We start from the raw sequence: 27,662 nt of genomic DNA on the forward strand, positions 1-27,662 counted from the left end.
TACCAGAGAGAAGAGATCAGCACCTGCCTCTCCACTTCCCCTCCTCAGGAAGCTGGAGAAAACAATGAGGCCAGCTCTCAGCCTCCTTCTCCTTAGACAAGCCAGAAGTCTTCAGCTGCTTCTCACAGGATATGAGGATGTGCGATCCAACCCTCTTACCAGCTTTCTTGCCTTCCTCTGGATGCATCCAAGGACCTTCACATCCTTCATAAACTGTGAGGCAGAGAACTGCACACAGTACTCAATGTAAGGCCACACCAGCACTGAATAGAGCAGGATAATCACGTCTTTTGACTGGCTGGTGATTCTGTGTTTGATGAACCCCAGAATGGGGCTTGCCCTCTTGTCTGCCCGAGCACACACACTTCTGGCTCCTGTTGAGCATCCTGTCAACCTTCACCCCTAGGCCCCTTTCTGCAGGGCTGTTTCCAGACACTCCTCTCCCAGCTTATACTTGTGCTCAGTGTAACTCTGTCCTAGGTGAAAAATCCAGCATTTCAATGTGTTAAATTTCATCCCATTATTCAATGCCCAATGCTCCAGTCTATCTAGATCCCTTTGCAGGGCCTCTTGTTCCTCAAGAGAGTCAGCTGCACTTCCTAGTTTGGTATCATCAGTAAACTTGCTAATGGTGCATTCAACTCCTGCCTCCAGGTCATTGATAAAAGTATTAAACAGAACTGTCCCTAACATTGAGCCCTGAGGAGCACCACTGGTGACCAGTGGCCAGCCAAGTGTGGCTCCATTCACTACAACCCTTTAAGCTCTGCCCTTCATGTTGTTCTTTACCCAGTGCACCATGAACCATCCATCCTCCAGCTGGACAATTTCTCCAGAAGGATGCTGAGAGGACTAGGTGCTTACATGACACCTCTAAAACAATGGTCTTTCAAAAGCCCTTGTTCTGCATCAGTGAGCACTTCACACTGAGCCTACTGGCCAGGGTCCTGGAGGCACTTAGCCCCAAAGGGCCAAATTAAGGACCAGTAGTTTGCTGAAAGTCTAGTTCAGATGTTGAAAATATAAATTAATTAGAAATTGCTCTCCAAATGACATGCTCCTTTTCCCGCTTGCTATAATTCCATGTACTATAAAGGCCGTGTTTAAAAGGGAAGGACTGAATCAGGGTTTGTGCTAGTTTCTGGAAAGATGCACAAGACTGACCGAGTTATGTGGGGCAAAGTGACAGCAACAGTGACATCTGCAGAGCTAGTGCTGTCACTATCAGCAGCGTAAATGTGTTCTTGCATCTTTTATGAGTTTAATTCATCAGAGGATAGAATGGATCTTTTGACAACTTCTGTGCTACAATTACAAGTCTGTTGCTCAAAGAAAAGACTGTTTCTCAACTGAGAAATCAGAAACTTTGGTCATCTGTAGGCTGAATTACTGTAGCAATTTACCACAGAAGCAAGAAATATATAATCCAATTATGGGGAGTAATATCTAAATGACTGCTATTCCTTTTTTAATGGTTTGCTTTGGAATCCATTATGACAAAAGGGTCTTTATGTATGTAAAATATTAATAAAGTGAAAAATTGAAGTGATCGTAGTTAGTTGTAAGTGAACAAAGTGCATTCATTTATGTTCCCTCTAAGTCCTGTCATTCTTCTCCAGAATATGTTGCCATGGCATCCGATATGGCCATGTCTGAAAGTAGTAATAAAAAATGATGGTGGTTTGGGACAAGTACCAGATTTCTTTTCCTGTTTGGTATCTAGTGTGGAGTTGAATGAGCAAAGACAAAGGACTGTTTCAGATTCAGAGGTAACAGCTTTCTGAGGATAAACTCTGGAAAAGTGGGACCTAACAAAGCTGAAAATACATGATGTAGAACAAATGTTAGAGGGGATTTGAAGCACTTTTAAAAGAAATTAATAGGGTTTAACTTATTATTAAAAAACCCCCTGTATCTCAGCTTCTCTAAACCAGGTTGACATCTTTGAATTAATAACAGTTATTTAGCTAGATTATGTAAGCCAAGTCCAAGCCTTTCAATTAAGAAGGCCTTCCGATAAGACGTTGCCTGTGTTTGAGGTCAAAAAAACCCTTTGCAGCCTGTGGCCAAAAAAAAGCCTGCTGATCCAAGTTTGCCAAGATGCAAAACTATACTGATTTAATTTCAAATGTTACATTAAATTGAGTTAGTTAAGACTGTGATAAAGGAAATGTTTATCAGAGTCTCCCAGTCTTTTCCTGGCCTGAGACTCAAGTCCAAATATTCTGGCCGATATGAAGGGTGCAGAATTGCTTTCATATGAATGACATGAATGAAGAGATTAGTTGTCTCGAAAGAATTATTTTTCTGCCCCAGACCTTTAGAAATGTTTTCCAGGGTGCTGGGAAATCAGTGGCTAGTCCAAAAGCAAGACAAAGGAATAGTTATAAATATCCCTGTCCTTCCAAATCCTGCAGAAAAGATGGCAAGATTAACATATATGTGGCTGCATAATTTTTTTCTGCTGTCAGTCACCCTTAATCCCTTCCTATCTTAGGGAGGCAGGAAAACACGAGGATTTGAAGGGCCAATTCAAAGGGCAGACTGGCAATCCAGTTTGCTGAACTGTAAGACTGCAATTGTGAATGGAAAGAACATTCCAAAAATCTGCATATGACAATCATAATGTTGTGACAATAGCAACCATCCCCTTGCCCAACTAAGCCTTCCATTGCTGTTTTCATAAGAATGATGATCTCTGCAAACACAAATGTTTAGTTGTTGTTGCCCCAATAACAAACCTAGTTACTTTCATGGAAATATTCTGCGTTGGAAAGGACCCACAAGGATCATCGAGTCCAACTCATAAGTGAATGGCCCATACAGGGATGAAACCCATAACCTTGGTATTATTAGCACCATGCTGTAACTGAGCTAATCTCTTTCTTGTGGCTATCCTATTTTACATCAAAATCTTCCCTGAAACACCTACCTTTTCTTATGTAGATTGAGCCTTCAGCCTTTCTAACTCTCCTCTCTAGTCCATGGAGAAAAACAGACATCTTCAAAAACCAAATCAGAGAGCTCCTTCAGATAGCAGTTTGACCTCTCTTGATCCATGAATTATATACAGCGCCACAACTTTTAATTTGGGCAGCATGAAATCAACCTCCTTGTATCTTGGGCTTTATTTTAGCAGGTAATAAGAAAGTGATGAATCTGTGGTACTACTCAATAAAATATGAAAGTTTCATTTTTCTGAAAATTCCCCTGTAGATCTTCAGTTAGAAACTGTGGTACAGATGAGAGGAAAGGACCAAGTCATATACACATAAATGGACTGCATGTCTCTGGTGATATCCACAATCATAACTTTGAATATAAACCTTGCCAACAAACGTCTGTCTGTAAAAGGCATTTTAGAATTTCTGAAGAAAATGGTCTATTCACATAAGAAAAATGTGACAGATTTTGTCCATGTATCCTAGATAAAAAAAGGAACAACAGCTACTTAAAATGTTTTGCATTTATCATCTTTAGGAAAAAAAAGAATTTGGAATCCCTGTCCAGTCCCAAGGGATACTTATTCTGTGTCCAGTATGACCCTAATTATAATGATAATATAATGAAAAAATGTCCCCTTTCTTCCTGTAGTTGCAGTGGCAATCTGCAGAAAATTGCCTACAGCTGTAGATAATGTGAATATATATTTTCTAACAGTGAGCTGTGTTCTGTATTCTACTCATAGCATACCCCTTTTTTTAAGGGATCCCCTCATGAGCTGAGACTAAGAAAGGAGAATCTATCATGCTATTAGGAAAGTACCAAGTACCCCAAAGTCAAAACCATATGCCAGCTTAATTTAACTGAAAAAACTCACAAAAACAAACAAATACAAAAAGGCACCAACATTTATAATAGTGTGAATTGTAGATAATTGTGACCTTATTCTGAAGTAATATACATATGCCAGTGTAACAGTTTCAAGTCTGATTAACTATCCTTTGTTAGAAATATTTCCATGTATTAATGGCTTTTAGGAACTTGTACTTGCCTCAGTTCCATTTTCTGATTTGTAAGGGGGGTTTTGCACAAATTTAACTGAAAAATTCAGCTTATTTTTTTTTCTGGTCATCATGAGTAAAGAATATTTTTTCCCATAATAATTTACTTTCAGATGTGTTACAACCATAGCACCAAAACAGTAAGTGGTAAACAAGATGAAATTTGACAGGATAGGAGCTCTGAATTGTGTCCCTAAACTCCATTTAAATTCTTTCTCTTTGCATTGCTGGTGTACTGAAAATGTCACGCAATTCCATAAGGGAATTTGAAAAAAAACCCCAACTCAGACCTGTGCACTTCCATTAGTTCTTACTCTTGAAACAGTGCTTTGTAAGTACATCCTTACAAATAACTAGCTGCTCAGTATCATGAGAGTTCTCAGCAACCCTTGTGTGAACAAGTGTAAAAATCAAGGTGTGCTCCTTAATTGATATTTTTTCAAATGTCTGAGGATATAATTTTCTCCTTCTCATTATTTGTGTTGTAGCAAAGAACGTGAGGTCAGTTTTCATTCAGATAGCAAACTAATTTCAATTACACTACAAAAATTTAGGACTCAATTGAATACACGCATATAGCACATGAACTCCCTCCTTTGTGGACAGCAGGATGGAAGAATATTGAAGATGCTTTCTCACTCATTACCAGAAATCTTCTTGTCGCAATCTCAGTGGAAGGAACCTGGCAAGCAGGGAAGGTCATTACCCAGTCTGTCTTCCTGTCTCTGAAGGACAGTAATATTTATTGATTCTTGGGAAGAAAAAAAGGCAACATCTAAGCAAGAGGAATAGATGAAATCAGTAGACTATTGACACTAAAGAAGAAAAACTGAAAAGCAGTATGTTGGCACAAGGCCAGCATAGATAAAAATAAAGAGCAGAAGACATATTCCCAGGCAGAAGAATAGGGAAGAGGGGTTATAAATTTTACCCTCCTGCCTCAACCGCATTGTTCATATGTCTGATTCAGTAACTAAGTCTGGTGTTGTTTTGTTGTTGGGCTTGGGGTATTTGCATGCCAATATTTGGCAGCCCTTGTCATGCAATATTATTTGATTTCAACTGTGTAAATCACAACTGAAATGTGCAAAGGCCAAAAGGTTGGTTTAAGGTACACACACTGGCTAAGCATACTGTTGGGACAGCCCCAAAATTTACTCCTTGTACACTGGAAACCAAGTAAAAGGTGTACAGCAAAGGTTGCTGAGGAGGGGAGGACCTTTCTTAGCACAGTCATTGAGGGTCTGTTAGCTCCACTCCTAACCTTTGCTATATGATTGTATTCCCTATGGCTTCTGTTGGGGAGCTGGTGTTTGATTCTGTTATTTCACAGAATGACACAATGAGTAAGGTTGGGAGAGGCCACAGTGGGTTGTCTGGTTCAACCTGAAATCTCAACCAAAGTCATCCTAGAGTACATTGCACAGGACTGTGTCCAGATGGTTCTTGAATATCTCCAGTGAGGTGGACTCAACAACCTCCCTGGGCAATCTGTTCCAGTTTTCAGTCACTGCATAGCAAAGTTCTTCCTCATATTCAGGTGGAACTTTCTGTACATCAATTTCTGTCTTTTACCTCTTGTCCAATTGCATGGCTTCTCTGAGAAGAGCCTGGCTTCATCCTCTTGACAGCCTCCCTTCATGTACTTACATAGACCGATGAGGTCCTCTCAGTCATCTCTTCCTGAGGCTGAACACACGCAGCTTCCTCTCATAAGAGAGATGCTCCAGTCTTTTAGTCATCTTTGTATACCCTCTGCTGGACCCACTCCAGGAGCTCCATGTCCCTCTTGTACTGAGGAGTCCAGAACGGGGCACAGCACTCCAGACGTGGTCTCACCAGGGCTGAGTAGAGGGGGAAGATCACCTCCCTTGACCTGCTGGCCAATACCATTTCTAAGGCACCTCAGTCTACCATTTGCTTTCTTGGCCACCAGGGCACACTGCTGGTTCATGGACAGTTTGTTGTCCACTAGGACTCCCAAGTCTTTCTCCACAGAGCTGCTTTCCCTGGCCTGTGCTGGTGCTTGGGGTTATTCTTCCCCATGTGCAGGACTCTGCATTTGCCTTTGTTGAACTTCAGACAGCTTTTTGCTGCCTGTCTCTCCAATATGTCAAGGTCCTTCTGAAGGGCTTCACAGCACTGTAATTTAACCATTTTCTTTCCAGTCAAGAGCAGCGGGGCTAGTAAAGCCTGCACTCTGATCTCCAGAAATGAGAAAGTGTTTTGCTCTTGGTGATGGATCATGAACTAGAATCACAGTAATAAGTATACTAAAAAGTTGCTGTGAATGTTCCTTGCTTCTGGCTGGTCAAAATTTGGTGGGAGCCCAGGGACATCAGTAATGTAAAAAGAAAATAATAATAGCTCCACAATTCCACAAGTTCCATAGTTCTGTATTTCAGTTTTTCTCTAAGGAATAGTAAATATAACAAAAATTGTGTGCTAAGGTTTGTGCCACAATTGAAACTCAGGCAATGTAAAAGGCAGCATTACACATATATGTCCCATGATCACAAGGAAAGTCTCCTGTCTTTTCTTGCCTTGTGTCTTACACTGCAGGATGCTGTGTTAATGTTGCCTAATCTAGCATTAAGAAATCTTTTGTGCTGGATTGAGTACTATCTTCCTGCTTGGAAGGATAATGCACTGCTTTTGAAGGCTGTTATCAGCATACAGGAAAAGATTTCGTTAAGTCTCTTTCCTCTGCTGCTGCTGTTTGTGATCTGTTCAAGATAAGTCTTAGCCTCTCACTGCTGTCTCAGTTTCCCCTACTGTGCAGCAGGGACATGTCCCTGCTGCTGCTGTGCAGGCAGTGTAGTGCGCACATGAGGTAGTGTGCTGGCTCAGAGACAAGGTACCCAAGTAAGTCTACCTGCATCTGCAAGGCTTGGTGCTGTGGCGGAGGCAGCCAATGCAGTGAGAAAAATTAAACTGGAACTTCATCAGCAAAAGGGAATGTGATCTCCAATACTGGCAAAGTGAGTTCTGGTAAGTGCACTGAACAAGTCAAGGCAGCTTTTTGATGCTCATGTTATATGAGACCAAGTTTATAATGTTGATCTGTATTGAGTCAGGACGTGTGACCTCACTTGTCTGATGTGGGCTCTCAACTATAATCTATATCTTCATTATCTCAAGTGTAGGATAACTGTAACCCACTCTGACTGTCAAGTCACAACTGAAAACTCCTATGAACTGAAGGTGACTTGAAATGCAGCTGTGCAATTATTAAGTAATGTATCATGCAAGGAGCACAGTGCATTACACCAATTGCTTTGGCAGTGCAGTCGTAGCCATCAAGAAGGGAGGTGAAATTCATACTCTCTGTTTTGACCTTTGTCTCCTGAAGTGGCTCAGGATCAACCTGCCTGAAGGGACATTCAGTTCACTGGGCTGTGTGCTGCAGTTGTGATTACAGGTACTGGAGTTGGGGACCAGCTTTGGTCCTAATAGGTCTGGGATGTGCACTGTGTATTTTGTATAAGTACTTCTTACTTTTGGGTTTCTTTTTCTTTTGTTTTTGTTTTTGTTTTGTTTTGTTTTGTTTTGTTTTTGTTATTTTTTTAATTTGTTTTTGTGTTTTGTTTTGGGTTTTTTTCCCCAGAAGAGGCTGTTTTTTATAAACACAGGGAGGATTATTATCATGAGTCATGTGTTTAAGCAAGACACACGTACATGGTCAGACCATGGTCAGAATACATATTTTACAGTCTCACCCAGCCTCAAAGTAAGAACTTCAAGGGATTTGGAATTTCCTGTGCCCCATGATAAGCTGTTCAAATTGCTACTTTTTTCTCTGGCATCTGGATGGGTTTGTTTTGCTGATGCTGTATGAGCAGCTATGTTTCCTGCTCTAAAATTTTCTTTTAAATGTGATTGTTAATATTTGTGAAGTGATAGGATTTTCTAAAAATATAGTTTCACTCAAGTACCAAAACCTAGATGCATGAAATATCTGGTGTTATTTAGTTCATATAGTTTTGCAGATACAGTTTGATTGTTGTAACTGCTTTGTCTTTCGTATTTGTCCTGGTCTTTATGTTTTCCAAAGCTGTTATAAATATTTCAGTCACAGTGTGAAATAAAGTTTAATTTTGGTAATTATATAGCATAAATATTTGCAAAATACTATGTAAGGAGATATTGCTATCGCTTCTTAAATGAATCAGAAATAAAAATGATGACATGCAAGGAATTTAAATTTTTTGGGCATTACACATGACTCCACTAGGTGGAGAACTTGCATCAAGTATGCAGCTAAAAATGTTGGCACTTACCGAAGTCATAGCAGCGCTGCAAAATTTAAACTCCAAATAAGAGCACAGTTTTTGTACCATACTTCCTTTCTACCATTTTTGGTGAAGAACACTTTTAAATCTGTGTCGTAGAAATTCTGTGAGGTTGCAGAACACTATAGTAATTTATGATTAAAAATTAATAAAAAGATTAATGTACCTTTCTTGATACATTAACTGAAGTAGTTGCTTTCACTAGTTATCAACTTCTCTGTAAAATGTACTCATTTAGAATATTTTTCTTCAACATCCAGATCATTCTAATGAATTACTGATAATGCTGAAAGTCTAGGGGGGTAGAAAGAGGGAAAAATCTTGGCCAAGAAGATGTATTTAAATTTTAAAAGTCTTATTTAACTGGATCCCAGTTAATAATAAACTAAGGAAACATTATATTTTATTATTCTCCTCAGTCTGTCAACATGGCCAATATTTAGTTCTTCAGAACTAACAAGAGGATAAACACTGACAAAAGGGAATATTTTAATGTATATTTTTGTGTTTGGTATAGGTTCCAGCCATCATATAGAATTATGACTGTGGTTGACTTTAGAATTTTTGTGGATTGAGAATTCCATAGCATTGCAGGAGGTCCTCCCTATAGGTGGGAAGAAATAAAGACTAATTTGGACAGTTTTTCTTTACCTGTTGAGATTAATCTGTGCAGATAAATCTGCTGGGAGTTTGAAATCTTCACACTTGTCTGATGAAAATAATTTAGAAATGGTATAAGGTTTGTGTGAGATTCAGATTGTAAAGCTTTGAGGACAAGCATGTCCAGAAGGGGACAGTTTGGGAAGGGTCGTTGATTGTTTGGATGGGCAAACTAACACCAGGCTTCAAGGTACGTTTTGAGTTGGGGTTTGAGAATGTAAGAGAGAATTGCAGGATTTTTTGTTTTCTCGGGGAAGTGGAGAATCAAGAAGATGGCAGAAAGAGGTAAATGATCTATATTGTCCTTTAATATTTATATATGTTTAATTAATACAAGTATTATAACTGGGATTTGGGAATTCAAGTCTTTAAGGTATTTGTTCATGCCTTTTTTCTGGTGGTCTGACAGAGCTAGGAAGAGGGCATGGAATGGCAGTGTAGAAAGTTGGGTGTACTCTTTCATTATGCTCTTAGCCCTGGAAGTAATTAATATCAGACATAGAGTTTGGAACTGTATTTTCAAGTCTTCAGTTTAAAATGTGTTGTCAGTGGCTTGGAGAGTTCAGAAGACAAGAGAAGAGGTGCTGGTAAAGACAAATACTGTGTATTTTGTTATACCTAGGATTAGGGCTGGTAGTAGACTATGTATTAGGGTAAGGCTATAACTTGCTTTAAATTTAGGGCTGGGGTTAGATTTCAGGTTAAGAGGCATTCTCTCCTATTGACACATTTTCTTAAGAGCCCAGATCTTTGCTGCATCTTATTATTACTGAAGAGTTAAAAATGGGCAGGTTTAGTAAGTGACTGATGTTTCTGTGTTGTCTTGCGGAGGCTTAGATTGACGGTGCTGCCCTTACTGGAGTGGTGTTAGGAAATGGGTATCTAAACTGTACCGTTCTCGGTTTATGAGTGGGAATTCCAAAGACCAGGAAAATGCAAAGATGACATCTTTCTCTGTGGGAATATGCTTTTCTTTCACTGCTGGTGTTGATGTTAATCTTAAGATTGAAGCTAGGGTTAAAGTTTTGGGTTTAATACTGAAAGGAACTTACTTTGGGTTTTTTTGGTTGTTTTTTTTTTATCCTTCTAGAGGGTCTAGGTAACTGCAAATAGAGCAAACAATTGGCTAGGCCAATGCTTTATGTTCTCACTTACTTCTGGAGTTCCTTCATTCATATAATTAAATTTTGTATTAGGATTTGTACTTTGTGTGATTTATGAAGACAGATAGAATTAATATTTATTTCTAGTAATGATTAGTATAAAATAACAGCTTTCAAAAATTATTATATAATATAGAAGAGAACATTAGAAAGGACTCTGGCTAATAATTAAGTTCAGGTTCAGGACTGGAAGTAAATTTAGAACTTAGACACCTAAAGCTTCAAAACTATGGTATATTCTCCTCTTGTGTAAGGTCCACCCATGTATAGAAAGGGCAATTTCTCAAAAATATTACTGTAATTAGGGACCATATCTAATTAGACACAATTAAGATTGAATTTAGGGCTGAAATTATCATTTGGAAACCAAATAGTTGAAGAGCCAGGTTTGTGATGGCATTTTGTAGGACCCGGGAGTGGAAAGGGGGAATAGGTCATTAGGGGACAATACATTATTTTCTTCCTCCAGGAAAGAAAATCCCTGCCAGGAATTAAAGCCAGAGTCAAGGTGAGGGTTAGCCTCTGACTGGTCCTGGCTGGGGTAGTGTGATGGAATAGGACTGCCTGCCTGTCTCTTCCCAGAGGTGCCCCAGGATTTTGCCATCCTGTAGAAGTGCTGCAAGAGCTTATTTGAGAGAGAAATGTGACAGCAGTAGTTAAGACTTAGGTTTTCTTGTACATTATGAATTTGCTTTGTGGGTATGATGAAGGCTTTCATTAGTGTTGGGGAACATGAAGGTGTTCTCATGCTCCCTGTCTTGCTTTGCCACTTCTGGGCTTCATTTTCCTTGATGAGGCATCATGTCTGCCTTCCTTTGGAAGATGGTAATTATTTCACCCAAATAAATCCAGGCCTAGTTGATACTTTGCTTTAGGGTATCTCCCAGATGGTTTGGCAGAGGGTTGTACTGAATCTGACTTTATCTTCCAGGATACTTTGAACTGAAAAAAAAAACCCTCAAAACCACAACAAAACAAATAAAGGAATTATGTCATAGGTTGAGTGACAGCACATCTGATCAAAAGGTGCAGGTCAAAAATGCTGGAGGGTATTAGACGTAAGGGAAGGTGGACTAAAATTCAATCTGCTCTGATTGCTCTGGTTGTCAGGTTTCCTACTGGTGGATGCACAGCGGTGGTGAAGACAGTACAAAGGTTGCTAACTAAAAGTTTTACTCTTTTACAAGAAACCATCAAAACTGTGTAGATCAACAGGAATGGTGCAAACATGGACCTTAATGCATATGCCATATAGTGGTATGACAACCTTTTATTCACTTGATCTGTAATCCTCACAGTACAAAAGATACTGCAAAAATTGGGCAGGGTGGGCATCTGTCCTTTGAGGTGCATATGAGTGGGTATCTCCAGCCACTTAATGTTCTTTTAACTCATAAAAAGCTTTAGTGATTTATCTTATTTCCAGTAATACTTTTCTCTCCTTTTCTTGTCCAAGTTGAAAACTATTAACAGACTGTTATGGACAGAATCTGTCTGGTTTGCTTTTGCCTTGGAAGAGGGTAAAAGGGTGACCCTAGGACTGTAATGAGGCGGGTGTTGATCTCTTCTCCCAAGTAACGAGGGTTAGGACAAGAGGAAATGCCCTCAGGTTGCACAAGAAGAGATTTAGATTGGATATAGGAAAAACTTCTTCAGCAAAATTATTGTCAAGCATTGGTATAGACTGCTCAGGGAAGTGGCTGAGTCACCATCCCTGGAGATATTTACAACACAAGTAGATGTGGCACTTAGGAACATGGTTTAGTGGTCGATTTGGCAGTGCTGGGTTAAAAGTTGGATGGAATTATCTTAAAAGTCTTTTCCAAACTAAATGATTCTATGATTTCATGAGATTCATCATGGACTGTGAAGTTTTCTTCAGTTCTGAAGGCCAAGTTGACTGTCTGGGTTGGAAATTGACATTTTGGTCTGTGTTTTTTGCCAATGCCACCTGTAAAAAGATTTATCCTTTTCCTGCCAAGTTCTATGGAACAAAAGCTGATACAGCGAAGGCTTCATCCTTGAAGACAGACTTTGCATAAACTAAAGTTACTTGAGTCTCTCCTACTGGTTGGACAGCCAGAGGAGGAGAGAGGGAGAGAGAGAGAGCAGCAGGGTCTGCGACCTCTTCCTGGGGAGCAGGAGTCTCACCTCCCCAGGCAGATGTCTCTAGCTGGCTCAAAAAAAAGGTGAGAGGGCTCATGCCCTTGGTGTTGGTGGTTCTTTCCCCAAAAAGACAACAGGGATGCCTGTTGTCTGCCAATGCTTGGAAGATGTACCCCTGCCTTCGGGAGAGTGATCTAAGTTGGATAGACAACCTTACATGAGTAAGTCTGGTGACTGGGGTGCTTACACATTTGGGCTTAGTGCTTTAGTCTCCCTCCCTCTCTTTCCCTTCTTTTTGAGTTCCTGCTATTCAGTCACTCCTTTTAATAAAGATACTGTTTTTCTGAACTCTCTAAGGTGCTCAGCCTCACTTTTCCAGCAACTGTAGAACCCACCCTGCTACACTGTCACAAAGGCTGGAGACACAAAGGCCCCTCTTCAAGGCACAGAAGGAAAATGGTGCTTTTCATAAACTTTGTAAAATTTCAGTTTTACCTGGTTAAATCACTTTGAGTTTCCTGGCAATAAAACAAAGGATTCAGTTTTCTACAGAAAACTGACTTCTTTGAATATAAAAGGTTTTTTTTGTTTGTTTTGGGGAGGGGGGTGTGTGTGTGATCACTACAGGAAAATGATCTAGTTCAACCCATTGCTATATAAGTGCAGATTGCTTCTCAGAAACCTAGATCTCAGCAACTCTTCTGACTTCTATATTGTACCAGTTTGGCACCTTCTTGTTTGGTGATAATGAAATACAGTCTTTCAGCTTTTCATTTTGCTTCCTGAGAAAACATATCCTGTTTGTTTTCATAAGTGCTTCAAAGTGTTCAGAAGTGTTTAAATGAGACATATGTCGGTGTACCAAATTACATAAGGAGTGCTATTGTATTTATATCTTACAAATCATCTCCATCCCCTTATCTACTTTTTGAAAGAATAGTCTGTCTAAAGTTATCATAGTAGCTTACAATTGATTTTTTTTTTAAGGTGCAACATTGAAAAGGATTATTTGATCAGGAAAGCAAAAGATTCTCTAATTTCAACACAGGTAGAGAGGTCTTGATACTGTCTTTTCAGTGCTGGGAGTTTTCTGGTCCATTTTTTAGCCTTGTTCCATTGAATCATAGAATCTTAGAATGGGTTGGGTTGGAAGGGACCTTAAAAATCTAGATCCAACACCCTGCCAAGGGCAGGGACACCTTCCACGGGCAGGAACACCTTCCACAAGACCATGTTCCTCAGGACCCCATCCAAACTGGTCTTGAAGACTTCCAGGGATGAGGCACCCACAACTCTTCTGGGCAACCTGTTCCAGTGCCTCACAACTTTCACAGTAAAGAATTTCTTCCTAATATCTAAACTAAACCTACCCTCTTCCAGTTCAAAAGTGCTACTACCTGTCCTATCATTACATGCCCCTGTAAAAACTTCCTCTTTTGCCTATTCTTCACTGTAAATTTTGCTTTGGCAGCTCTTGTAACCATTGAAACAGGGTATGTATGCCAGTACAGGGAGACTGATGTACTCCTAAATATTATGTGATGAACAGAGAACAGAAAGTAATTTATCTTGATTGTGCTTCAAAGCAAGAGAAGTGAGAACCAGATAGAGTAAAAAACCTCCTGTTTTCAGATCTGTATATGGAAATGTTCCAGATCATTGGCTATTCTGAGTAATCATTTTCCATTTAATTAAGGTAGAAAGAAGAGATCAAGAGCCAAGATGTCCTGAGTCAGAGATAAAATCGTGGGACACAAAGTTCAGATGTGATGATGGAGATTTTTGATTAAGAGTGTGACATCTTTAGTACAACTGAAAATTCACAAAGAGGAAGGTTGGGAACTCCATCTTTTCAGCAACACTAATGCATAAAACAATGAAATGTGTAAGAAAAATCACTATCTTTTGGAAAGTGAAACTGTTATTTTGTGTTCAGAAGACAGCAGATGCAAGCAACTTTTACCTTAACCTGTCAAATCAAACATTTTCAAGCTGACAGTTTTTGCTTATTTTGCAATTGGTTAAGAGAGCCTGCATGACCTATTATTTGTAAGGAAAATAGTGACTTTCAGTCCAGAAGTGCTTCATCAGCTCCATGTTTTCATGAATGCAAGAATATTTGTGCAAGTCCCATAAGTAATACTTTTCCAGGAAAATATTTTACCAGTCCAATTTCATAGTGGCATTATTATATCCCATTTTATCAGTAGGATTAGTAATCTAGAGCTAAAGAGTGACAAGAAGAAATTCTGATTTCTCTTATTCTCTTTGCTTGTATTCTCTATTGGTTAAATTTCCAGGAATCAGCTTTTCAGTGTGGAAAAATCAACTATTAAGCAATCATAGTACATATATATATATATATATATATATATATATATGGAGGTGTGCACGAGTAGGGACTATGGGAGCCACTTGCCAGCACACAATGATAATTAGATATCTCAAGTGAGCATAAGCCTTACTCCCTAAAAGACCTAAGGCTTTCTGTCTCCTGATGAAATGAGATGCTCTTTCTTAGAAACCCATAAAACAGGAGATCAACAGTTCCAATACAATTCATTCAGTCTTGTGAAACACTCACTGTCGTTTTCAGGCTTGTTTTTCTGTCTTTGGAGGCAGCAGTGCAGGGAGAGCCGAGTGTGGGTTTTATAAATTCATCTGATGCAATTTTTGCATGCTGTGTGAAGTAATTGAATGGACTTAGACTTTTCAGATCTCTCCAGTCTCTGTAGTCTTCTAAAATTACTGTATGCCATGGGAGACAGTTTAAGGGGACTAATTGACAGAATTTCACTATAGCTGATTTGAGGCACTCCAATAATATATTCCCTTGGGAAGTGGTAATTCAAGTCATCCCTAGATTTACCTTTGAGTGTCATATATATGGGGACATTAAAAGCTAAGGACAAAAGAGACAATCCTTTTTTTTCTTGGTTTTGTAGAAGAAAAAGTTTGTGATTTTTGTTTGTTTGGTTGGTTGGTTTTTTTCTAAGAACACCAGTCACATATGGCCTCACAAAGGGAGAAAGGCAAAGTACTTCTATAATTTGGGAGTTTTCTTTGAGGACATAAGTATTCTGGGTGTGATCCAGACAGAAATTTTACTGGGAAAATTTTGATAGCTGTAAACCTCTGACTTTTCTTGAGCAAAGACCTGCTGAAAGGCTCCAGGTAGGTGACTTTTAGATTCAGCGTGTATATCCTGGGCCCTAATCTTTCACAAAACTAGATTTGTATTCCTGTCCTTGATCTCACTTCTAATGGCTAAATGAGAAAAAGCCTAAAGAGTAAGAACACTCCCTTTTTATAATTGCAGGGTGAAATCCCAAACAAATGGCCAGGAACCCACAGATTTCAAGTCATGCCAGGAATTCACATGTGGTTTTGGTTTTATTGTAGGTCTTTCCCCTTTGTTCATGAGCATTGGCAGTGAACCTAACATAATGGGACTTACAGAGCTTCCCTGGACAATATTATTAAAAAAGAAAAAGGAAGCTGTCTAATGTATCTAATAATAACTGAATGATAGCAAACTATTCACAATTAATGAGTTGGCATACAGACTTCTTTTCCAGCCGGTACCAGTCAGCCTGTATTTACACAGAAAAATCGTACTATGACAAGAAAATAAATCAGATGTTTTTATAACCTAAGAATATTGTATTTAACCCAACTCAGTCTGAACATTTTCCCATTCTTTTATCTGCAAAAGGATTTGTGCTGCTTGATCACAAAAATGTGTCAATAAACATTTTTGTTCTCAGTCTTTCACATATTTTGAAATTTAGTGTTGTGACTACTTTATGATTTCTACTTGTTCTTTTTCAGACTGTGGTGCCAGGATTTCTCTTTTTACTTGTCATTATGTCTCTTACATTACCTCCTTGCTTTGTAACTAAAATGTAATTGCTATGACCAAATTCTTCCTGCCAGTTAAAACATAAAGCATACATCAAGAATTCTAGCACCTACATGTCTCATATTTTAAACTATAGTTTTACTTCAAATTAACTCATTATAAATTAACTCAATATAGTTATTAGTGTTTCAAAATTGTTGCACATATGGCCCGCATATTTGTTTGCCTACAGGCAATTCTCTGCTATTAAACTCAAATTGGTTGTTGTTTTGGGAAAATGTTTGTGTAATGTCCAAAGTGTTCTTCATAACAATGTTAACAAGTAAGTAATTGATTTACAAATTACTCTAAAATATGTCCACTTTGGATAGTTCTCTGAGTTTATATTGCAGAATAGCACAAATGTGCCCTTTATTAGAGAGTGCCTTGGCTATGGAGTTGGACTCTATATTGTATTCTTTTTCACTTGCTTATTCCCTCACATAGCAATATGCATGATAGGAGATACTTACAAAGAAGGCATTTGAGTCTGTGCTGTCACAACGACCAAGATTTTGATGCTGGATTTGGTTACATGCATTTATTTCTTCAAATTCCTATCTTTATGGAAAAGATACACTTGCTTATAAAATTTGAGTAAAAATATCATTGTTATTTTCAGTGAACACAGCGTCTGCTTGTATTTTCAACACCACTACTAAATATCCTTGTCGTTGCATCCCTCCATTGTCTTTAATTCAATGTTCATCCCTGTCCAGTTTTGCTGTGTAATACTTGTTTCATCATTGAGTCACACTCACTTGCATGCTACTCACATATAACTTTTCTTTTTTCTCTGTAATTGCACATATTCCAGTTAGATGTGTTAAAACCCCATCTCTTGCAAAGCACTCCATTTTATCTATATGCTGGTATCTTGGCAGGAACAACTTTTGGGTTCCCATGTCTTGTCCTTCGCCAATGTCATTTCAGCCACGAGCAGGGCTTTCTTGAGGTTGGGAGAGGAAAAGGGTGTGCCTTTGCGGACCCTTTCTGCCTTCCTGCAAAGGTCACCTCCTGTAAGGTGATAAGAACTTCTAGTTCTTGCTATTGTTACGCAGGACAGTTCTGATTCTGAGCAGAAAAGTGTCTGGGCAAGACATAGGATACGGTAGACTTTGTGCTGTTTCCACTCTGAGGCACTGCATGCCAAAGGCTGTTCTCAGCACAGACTGGAATCTTTTTGCATGGATACCATTATATGTAAATATATTGGACTCAGTTTCATAAACTGGATTCCAAACTGCTGCTAAAACCTTGCATGCTGAAATGTTAATATTTCATAATTAAGAATATTACGCAGAAATTATGGTTTCTGTTATGTGTAATTTTTCCCATTCATCAAATTATAGATTGTATTTTACATTATCATTTGGATGCATTTAAGCTTTTTGCATCCAACTTTGTTGAATAATAACTTATCTGTCATCTGTTAATGTCTTCTTGATAGCTAAACAGCCAAGTCCTGGCATCACAACTCGGGCTATTTGCTAGTTTACTGATATTGCTTTCATGTTCATTGTTTGCTCTGTAATGGCCCTTAAACATTTGCCATGCATATTTGGGCTAGAATGATTCTTTACAAAATGCCTTAGAGGAAAACAAGGTTCTTCTAATAGCAATTAAAATTAGCTAATATTAGGCTAAGAATTTAAAATCACATCTCACTCCTGTGCAAATTCCCTTTTATCATTAAAAAAAAAAATCAATTTTCCATGATGTTGTATACCTCATGCATTATACACAGCTTAGATGATTTACTTCTTGTTTTGGCACAGGCACAGTTGAATGATATAGAAGCTAATTTTGTTTTTCTGCTTTAATAGCTTGTATTATCTGCATAATGAACCCTTTCTGAGTTTCATCAGGAGAGTTAGCTGTTCATACACTTCTGTTAGTGAAAAATTTCCTGCTTGTTCTCCAAGAAGTTTGTCTTACCTGTAGTCTGAAAGAACCATTTGGCAGGTATTGGTATCAAGCACCATTCAAAGCCATTCATGCAGGTATTAGGAAGAGAAAAATCTAGAGCTCAGTTTCCTTGTTAAGATGCTTGCTACCAAGTGGATGCAGGAAACACAAGTGTGGAACAAAGCATTGAAGGACATTCCCAGCCACGCTACACATTTTGATAAATAACACAGTGATTATTACATTGAATCTTAGAAAGAATAATGCCATGCTTAGAGAGATGGTCAAAGAAGAAGCCTTTTGTAGCCAGAGAATGGGAAAGAAATAACAATGAGAACTAGAAGAGCAAGAATTTGGGACATCTGGACTTTTGCAATGTTTGTCCATTTGGAAATATTTCAGAAACTGACCACCTTTTCATTTCTTCAGTAAAGAAACAGTTCAGACAAAGAAATGAAAGGGGAAGCTGGGAAGAAACTTGTAAGCTAACCTCTTGATGTTCATCATAAACAAAATAAGGCAGGTGAGAGTAAAGCAAGACTTAGTAATAAAGGTAAAGGAATTCCAAAAATCCTGGAAGAAAGAACAAATGTGATGAAGAGTAGGTGGCAGCTGAAAGGCAGTAAAGCCACTGGAAGGCAGCAGAGGTAGGGAAAAGATCCTGTTGCGGGTGAGGCACTAGGAAGTGAGGAATGAAGGAAGTGCTTGCATGTTACCTCAGGCCAATGTACAGTGTTGATTTAATTTTATGTTTCTGAGAGGGAGGCTAGTAAGCTTTTCTTTGCCAGTTATTTTAAGCAGTGTAAGATTTATAATAAATGTTTATGACAAATCACATGTTAAGTCTTAGTAAGACTATTAAGTGGATCAAGGTGTAGGGAATTTTTACTTTTAACTTGTAGTAACAAGCATTCCTCTGTCTGCCTGGATGTAAACTGTTTGAATCCTGTATTTACAGTGAAAAATAATCACAGAAGATAAACCAATGGCATTGTGGAACATATATGCTTTACCTCATTTGAGGTTTGTGAGATGGGCTATGTAGGTAGTAAAACAAGTTAAAACCCTCATTGTAATAATTTCACTCATAAATGGGATTGCTAGAAGCTACATTGCAGTGAATACCAACTGGAAATCAGTAGATGAAAGAAGCAAAAGGACTCGGGATCATCATACAGGACCAATAGTTTTCTCTGCTTTAGCCAAACAGAGCTTGTTCACTGTATTGTGTAAACCTTTGATGTATTTTGGCTGAAAACGGTACAGCAACTAAAACATGAATAAGTCATAGAATCATAGAATGGTTGGGGTTGGAAAGGACATCAAAGATCATCTAGTTACAAACCCCCTGCCATGGACAGGCACAGCTCCCAGTAGACCAGGTTGCGCAAAGACTCCTTCAGTCTAGACTTGAAAAATTCCAAGAATGGGACATGCACAACTTCTCTGGGCAACCTGTTCCAGTACCTCACCATGCTCACAGTAGAGAATTGCTTCCTAATGTCTAAACTAAATCTACCCTCTTTCAGTTTAAAGCCATTGCCCCTTATCCTACAAGCCCTTGTAAAAATTCCTCTCCAGCTCTCTTGTAGGCCCCTTTTTGGTATTGGAAGGCTAAAATAAGGTCTTCCTTTAGAGACCTTATGCCATGTTATCACTTGGTAATGTGGAAAAGAAGTGGTACAATTGGCATTCAGGGGCTTCAGTTTACTACTTATTGTGTCTTAGTTGACATGTAAAGGTGGTAGATCATAAAGCAAGTTGTCACATAGAAAGAAAATTAGCTTCTAATATTATAGAATTACTACTTCTCCGGGCTTGCAAAAAACAAGCATTCTGTAGAATTTGTTGAATATAGATTTTAGATATGTTGTATAATAGCATCACTGTCATGCCTCTTGGTATGACTTAAGAAGTAAGTGTGCTCATAATGTACAGTTTTCCAGTATGATGGTTTAATAAACGCTCTCAGAAAAAAATCCTGTAAATTTTCCTATTAATTTAGCAAAACCATAAATGAACCATATGAACAGACAAAAAAAAGTATGTCAAGTATTGTATTAGATATTACATATAGTTTTGAAAGTTCAGTATGAGGGATTGCAATAAATCTAGGACCACCTTCAAACAGCTTAACCTCCGTTAAATTTTTGAGCAGTAGTACTCTCTGTTAACAAGGTGCCTATGAAGACCTAGAGCTGGCCAATAGGAGACAACAGATCCAGGGATTTAAGTAAAATTTAGGTCAAATGAATACATCTATAAAGAACATTTCAAAAAATGTTCCAAGAAGTAAATCAAATTGCAGCACAAGCTATAGCTCAGCAGATTATACAACGTATGGTTCACTGTGAGAAAGTTATCTCAAGAGCAAACATTTCTGTTCAGAGAAGAAGGTAAATGAACTAGATAAGTGCAAATATACATACATGCATACATACACACAAACACACACGCGCGCGCACACACACACACACACACACACACACATATATATTAAGGCTTTTGGGAAGCCCATTTTGGGTCCATGGTTTTGGTTGGGGTTTTTTTAAGATTTTGGACTAAGATTTTTTTATTATTAAAATAAAAAATAGTAATGAAAAATAGTGTTTCAAAAAATGGTGTCAAAGTTTGTTTAAAGGGTATCATAAAAATATTCAGTGCTTTCAAACAAGAAATTTAATTCAAAAAAAAAAGAAATATAAAACTAAAATATTGTGACCTTTTTATTCTTCCCAGCCTGTCCCCATTTCTGGCTGAATTTATTAGTTGATTTGATCCCAAGTTCCCTAGTTGTAGTCATAGAATCATAGAATCGATTGGGTTGGAAAAGACCTCCAAGATCATCGAGTCCAACCCTTGGTCCAACTCTAGTCCATTTACTAGATCATGGCACTCAGCGCCACGTCCAATCTGTGTTTAAAAATCTCTAGGAATGGTGAATCCACCACCTCTCCGGGCAGCCCATTCCAATGCCTGATTACTTTCTCTGTAAAGAATTTTTTTCTGATATCCAACTTAAATTTCCCCTGGCAGAGCTTAAGCCCGTGCCCCCTTGTCCTATTGCTGAATGCCTGGGAGAAGAGACCAGCCCCCACCTGGCTAGAACTTCCCTTCAGGTAGTTCTAGACAGTGATGAGGTCACCTCTGAGCCGCCTCTTCTCCAGGCTAAACAACCCCAGCTCCCTCAGCCTCTCCCCACAGGGCTTGTGCTCCAGTCCCTTCACCAGCCTTGTTGCTCTTCTCTGGACTCGCTCCAGCACCTCAATATCCTTTCTGAACTGAGGGGCCCAGAACTGAACACAGTACTCAAGGTGTGGCCTCACCAATGCAGAGTACAGGGGAAGGATCACTTCCCTGGTCATGCTGGCCACACTATTTTTGATACAGGACAGGATCCCATTGGCCTTCTTGGCCAGCTGGACACACTGTTGGCTCATGTTGAGCTTCCTGTCAATTAGTACTCCAAGGTCCCTTTTTGCCTGGCTGCTCTCCAGCCACTCTGTGCCCAGCCTGTAGCACTGCAGGGGGTTGTTGTGGCCAAAGTGCAGGACCCCAGCACTTGGCCTTATTGAACTTCATCCCATTGGAATCAGCCCATCTCTCAAGCCTATCCAGATTCCTCTGCAGAGCCCTCCTGCCTTCCAGCAGGTCGACACCCCCTCCCAACTTGGTGTCATCAGCAAATTTGCTGATGATGGACTCAATCCCCTCATCTAAATCATCAATAAAGATGTTAAACAGGACTGGACCCAATACAGACCCCTGGGGAACACCACTGGTGACTGGCCGCCAGCTGGATGCAGCTCCGTTCACCAGCACTCTCTGGGCCCGACCCTCCAGCCAGCTCCTAATCCAGGAGAGGGTACACTTGTCCAGGCCATGGGCTACCAGCTTTTTCAGGAGTATATTATGGGAGACAGTATCAAAGGCCTTGCTGAAGTCCAGATAGACAACATCCACAGCCTTCCCCTCATACACCAGGTGCGTCACCTGATAGTAAAAAGAGATCAGGTTGGTCAGACAGGACCTGCCCCTCCTAAACCCATGCTGGCTGGGTCTAATCCCTTGTCCACCCTGAAGGTGCTGTGTGATTGCACTCAGGATGAACTGCTCCATAACCCTGCCAGGCACGGAGGTCAGGCTGACAGGCCTGTAGTTGCCAGGGTCCTGCTTGCAGCCCTTTTTGTGGATTGGGGTGACATTGGCCAACCTCCAATCATCTGGGACCTCCCCAGAGAGCCAGGACTGTTGGAAGATGATGGAGAGCGGTTTGGCAAGCTCTTCTGCCAGCTCCCTCATCACCCTGGGATGGATCCCATCTGGTCCCATAGACTTGTTAGGATCCAGCTGGCTCAGTAAGTCGGTCACTATTTCCTCCTGGAATACAGGAGGGCTATTCAGCTCCCTCTCCCTGTCTACCAGCTCCAGAGGCCAGTTGTCTTGAGGGCCACCTGTCCTACTGGTGAAAACTGAGGCAAAGTAGGTGTTAAGTACCTCAGCCTTCTCCTCATCTTCCTTAACTATATTTCCCTCCAAGTCCAACAGAGAATGGAGGTTTTCCTTGCCCCTCCTTTTGTTATTAATGTATTTATAAAAGGACTTTTTGTTATCCCTAACTGAAATAGGCAAATTTACTTCAAATTCCACTTTTCTTTCCCTAATTTTTTTCCTGCATGACCTAGCTCTATCTGTAAGTTCTTCATAAGTAGCCAGCCCTTTTTTCCATAGTCTGTAAACTTTCTTTTTATCCCTGATTTCTTTCAGAATCTCCCTATTTAACCAAGCTGGCCGTCTTCCCCTCCGGCTGGCCTTTCGGCACACTGGGACAGCCTGTTGCTGTGCATTCAAAATCTCCCTCTTAAAACATGTCCATCCCTCCTGGACCCCCTTGCCTTTAAGGGTTGTTTCCCAGGGTATGCTCTGAATCAGTTCTTTGAATAGGCCAAAATCTGCTCTCCGGAAGTCCAAGGTAGAGGTTTTAATGGTGTCTCTCCTTGCATCCCTGAGGGCTGAAAATTCTATTATTTCATGGTCACTATGCCCCAAGAGGCCTCCAACCACTACATCATCTACCAGCCCCTCTCTGTTTGTAAACAGTAGGTCTAGCAGGGCCTTCCCCCTGGTAGGCTCATTTACCAGTTGATGAAGGAAATTGTCCTCTATACACTCCAGGAACCTCCTTGACTGCCTCTTCTCTGCAGTATGAAGCTCCCAGCAGATATCTGCAGTCCCTCCATACTTCATTTACTCTACACAAAAGTTTATTTGCCCAGCTCTAAAGCCAGCCTTAAATCTCACCTCTTTTGTAACTACTTCTTGGAAACAGACAATATTTCTAAAATTTGCAAGATTCAGAGAAGGCAGTTTGGTAAAGGACTATATTCTCATGACATATATTTTTCTTTTTCAAAGAAAAAATGTTACTTCTGTGATGACTAGTCAGTGTCACACAGGCAGTGGTAGTCAGTGGGTACAGTTAATATGTTGTAATAATGTAATATTTCATATCCTGACCCTTAAAAATTGATGACATATATATCCCACACATAGTAAATCCAACTGTTTCACAAAGGTTGGAAGAGTTCCTGATACATATTGTTCTATATTAATATGTTTGCTCCAGCAAAATGGAGAGAGATATTTTATGGAAAATAATGAGGTTTTCAGAAACACTAATTATTTTTGGCTTTGATACTCAAAATATAATGTTTGAAAGGGGCCTAAGTTTTTTTCTATTTCAGAAAATGAAAAGCATTAAGGGACTGAAGCATTTCTTTTATGAGGAAAGGCTGAGAGAGCTGGGCCTGTTCAACCTGAAGAAGAGAGAACTGAGAGGGGACCTCATCAATGTTGGTAAGTATTTGAAGAGAGGGTGTCAGGAGGATGAATCCAGGCTCTTCTCAGTGGTGTTGACCAATAGGACAAGAAGCAATGGACAGAAAGTGATCTACATGAAGTTCTGACTGAATCTAAGAAAAAACTTTACTATGCAGGTGACTGAGCACTGAAATAAGTTGCTCAAAGAAGTTGTACAATCTCCCTCAATGTGCTGGTTTAAAGATAGACCATCAGGAAAAATGAACCCAACTCAAAAGAGATTATAAATCAGAGTTACAATTTAATAAAAATATTACAGTAAATGCAATGATACAAAGAGAAATTGATTTTAACCTACAAAAAACAGAAGTATAACCCAGCACTCTGGTGCGCAAACAGAATGATGTTCATTAGCTCCTGTGCTGAGACTCATGTGGTTCCTCTGTGTCCAAACTAAAAGGAAAGGAAAAACCTATTGGTGTGGATGATGGTTGCAGTCTCGTCAAGAGTGGTGGTCCTCCTCTGAATCTGATGAATGGTACCAGAAGCCCACAAACTCTAAGATTATATATGCTTAGGTTCAAGTGGGAATGCCCAATACCTCCCCCAGGGTGAGGGATTTCACAGTGGGTGACTTACTCTGTGAGTCATGGGATATTTTTGGACTCCTTGATGGCCCATTAGCAGACATGACCCCTCAGGCTGTGTGTGAAGATGCTGATGCCTCCCCAGAGGGGAGTTATCACACCTGAGTCATTGGTGTGAAGACTTTATCTCACAGGGTTCTTTAACACCCAGCTTGTAGCCTGAGGGGCCAGGTGTGCCCTGGGCAGCTGCTGCAAATGATCAATTGTTAACAGTTTGTTAGAAATTACATAGAGGGTGTAGAACACACAGTTTTGTTTACACCCACACAGTAATAAGCTGGTCCTGGCCACTCTAACTAGGACACTCACTGGAGATTTTCAAGAACCATCTGGATGCAATCCTGTGCCACATGTCTGGAATGACCCTGCTTGAGCAGGGAGGTTGGACCAGACATTCCACTGTGGTCCCTTCCAGGCTTACCCATTCTGTGAATCTGTGAATCTATGTCTCTTCAAAGTGTTTTCAACTTGACATTCAAAAAACCAAGCCAGATTTTACAACAAGATTTAACAGACCATAATAACCCTTGACATACTTGTCCCACAAGATTGCAACGTTTGGGTTTGATTTAATTGAATGCACAGCATTTGTGATTATTACAATAATCCTCCCTTCATTCATGGCATCAAGCATATTGCATTAAGCTTTGTAACAAGGACAGTGCCTATTGCCTATAGCCCAGTTCAGAGCTCTGAAGTATAGAAAGCCAAGTCTGCTCCCAAGTTAGAGAGGTCTTGGCTCAGTTTCCATGTACATACTGGGCATTTCTATGCAGCTGATACATGCAAGGGAATGCAGGTATTCTTACTACCATTCTTTTATTGTGATTTCCACAAACAGATAGAAGGCAAAGCAAAACAGTGCTGTAGAAATAAGTTTTCAGTGATATGTTTGATCAGTATATCCCTGAGGTGCTTTAGAGCTTCACCCTGCTTTCAATCATTGTAGCTAGATTACTATTTGTATTAATTAATAAAATTATTAATATTTATTATTATCTTGGCCATATGTGCAGAACTACAGAATGTATTATATTTGATGATTAAAACAATCTTCTACAACCTTTTTCAGACTGACAAAAATAATGTTTGATTCTAAAATAACTGAAAGTGAGATAGTGGCAGAAGTAATACAGTGAAATGTCACTGCAGCAGTCCTCACAGAGAAGTAATAATTAAATGTCTTTCAAAGACTAGGATCCAAGTCCCAGAGCTACTTCATTTAAAAGTTGTAGCTCCTGAATCCCACTATGAAGTACTTATAGCATAGAGACTAAATGGTAGTCAAACTAAGCACTGACAGTCTAAATTAAATGAAAATAATTGAAGGAAGTCATAGAAAGTACAGTATAATTTATAGCAAGCCAGGATGAAAATAGGTGAGAATTCAATATATATGTTAAATGACATACATTGGCGACTATTTAACATCTTGTGTCTGTTATGTATTTGCTTTATTTACTCTGAAAGCTAGAAAGAAAAATTATCATAAAATATTTAAGAGTCAGTGTAAATGGAAAACAGTGTTTTCCCAAGGAAATGGACTCCTCCAGCTATTAGGCAATGAAGCAAAATAGAAACATTTATTTTCCAGGCAGAAGGCAGTGCTTCTGAGATAAATTTCTATGATAATGAACATAAAGTAGGCATACAATATAATTAATCCAGAGGTGTCTGATTGTATACAGTGAGAACTGAATGAGTAGAGATGGCTTTTCTCCACAGCCTGGCTGTCATGCCCAAGGCATGTATGCCTCCCTCCTCATGCATCTTCCATGCTTTACTCTGGGCACAATCAGCACTTCATTTTCTTTCTGACTTCTCACAGTTTGATTCTCATGCAGTCTCAAATTTAATGTATTTTTGATGGTATAGAACATTGGAAAAGCTCCATGAATTCCCTACCTTTCTCGGTTCTTCCTATTTCTTTAATATTTGTTCAACATTTTAACATTCCTTTTATGAATTATCATATTTAGATGTCATCTCTGGCTAGGTGGCTTGTTTTTCTTTTTTTTTAACATCCGAATGTTTATTTCTCCATCAATTTCTGAAATATTTGCTTTTACCATGGGAGCAATTCCTTTCTATCCCTTCATAAAAACAGTCACTAACCTGAAAATATAACTTGGTAAACACATTTTTGATTTTTTTAATAAACACTTCATTGGGATATTATCAGTATAAAGCATTCAAAGTCAAATAAATAAGTACATGCCCGCTGCTGGTACTGCAGGATAAACTTCAGGAAGACAGAACTAAGTAAAGGTTTCTGTCAATCTGAGCATTAGCACTAGATCCTAGGCAGATCAGGCTCAACTTGTCAAAACTTCCCCTTGTGATTTGAAGTACATGTACCTGATGCTTGGACTACTTGATCTTAAAATGTCACTAAGGCTATTTGTGCCGGGTCATATCACTTCAAAAAAAGTATTTTATACTCTTCTCCCTCCTTTCCTCTTATCTGATAGGTAGATAGCTCTGCTAGTGCTTATTGTAAAACGATTAAACACCACTTCTTTTAACTTAAATCACTGCGTTCCACAGTTGATACAATTATCTACTTTAAAAAAATGGATATTGTGGGTATGTATATAATAGTAGTAATAAACACTGCCAGACATACCAAAAGTGCCTTTAACACTTAACATTTTCATCACCATTGCTCTGTCTTATGGCCATCATTAAGAAATACAGAAATACCTGGGGATTTGCACTACGTCTTTTTTCCACTTGTGTGTTTCATACCTATCACTCAAGTTACATTACAACATTTCATGCCAACCTTAGGAGTCAACTTTTCAGTATTTTGTAGCCAGATTTGTTTATCTGATTCAATCTTATTGGCAATGTGAAGTTTTATGAGTATTCATACGACAGATGGCAGGTATCTGACCTGGCTTTGCTTGGCCTAGGGCCAGAGCTGGAAGCATTGGGTAGCAGTGATGTAGAAAGAACTGGGGTAGCTGCATGCAAGCCAGGTCATGACTTGAAGAAGTGTGCAATAGTTTCAGTGAGGCAAATCTATGTTATTTACAGGTAGTTAATGAGAAATCTGTACTGCACTGGTAGTCATAGTATGGATTTACCACCTCAGATCTCAATCAAGTTGGGCAGATAGCGCTGTCAGGTGAATTGCATTTGGTGCAGGCATTGAAACA

At 39.3% G+C, this 27,662-nt stretch overlaps 1 long non-coding RNA gene across 2 annotated transcripts in view; it reads left to right on the forward strand.

Moving 5' to 3' along the window:
• Nucleotides 1-27,662, forward strand: part of LOC139671517 (uncharacterized) — a 54,526-nt gene that overhangs the window by 8,424 nt on the left and 18,440 nt on the right. For both annotated transcript variants that reach the window (XR_011697737.1, XR_011697736.1), the window contains exon 3: nt 23,779-23,890. This is a non-coding gene — a long non-coding RNA (uncharacterized lncRNA). The remainder of the gene's footprint in view (nt 1-23,778; nt 23,891-27,662) is intronic.

Source organism: Pithys albifrons, chromosome 4 (genome assembly GCF_047495875.1).
Source record: "Pithys albifrons albifrons isolate INPA30051 chromosome 4, PitAlb_v1, whole genome shotgun sequence".
Classification (NCBI taxonomy): domain Eukaryota; kingdom Metazoa; phylum Chordata; class Aves; order Passeriformes; family Thamnophilidae; genus Pithys; species Pithys albifrons.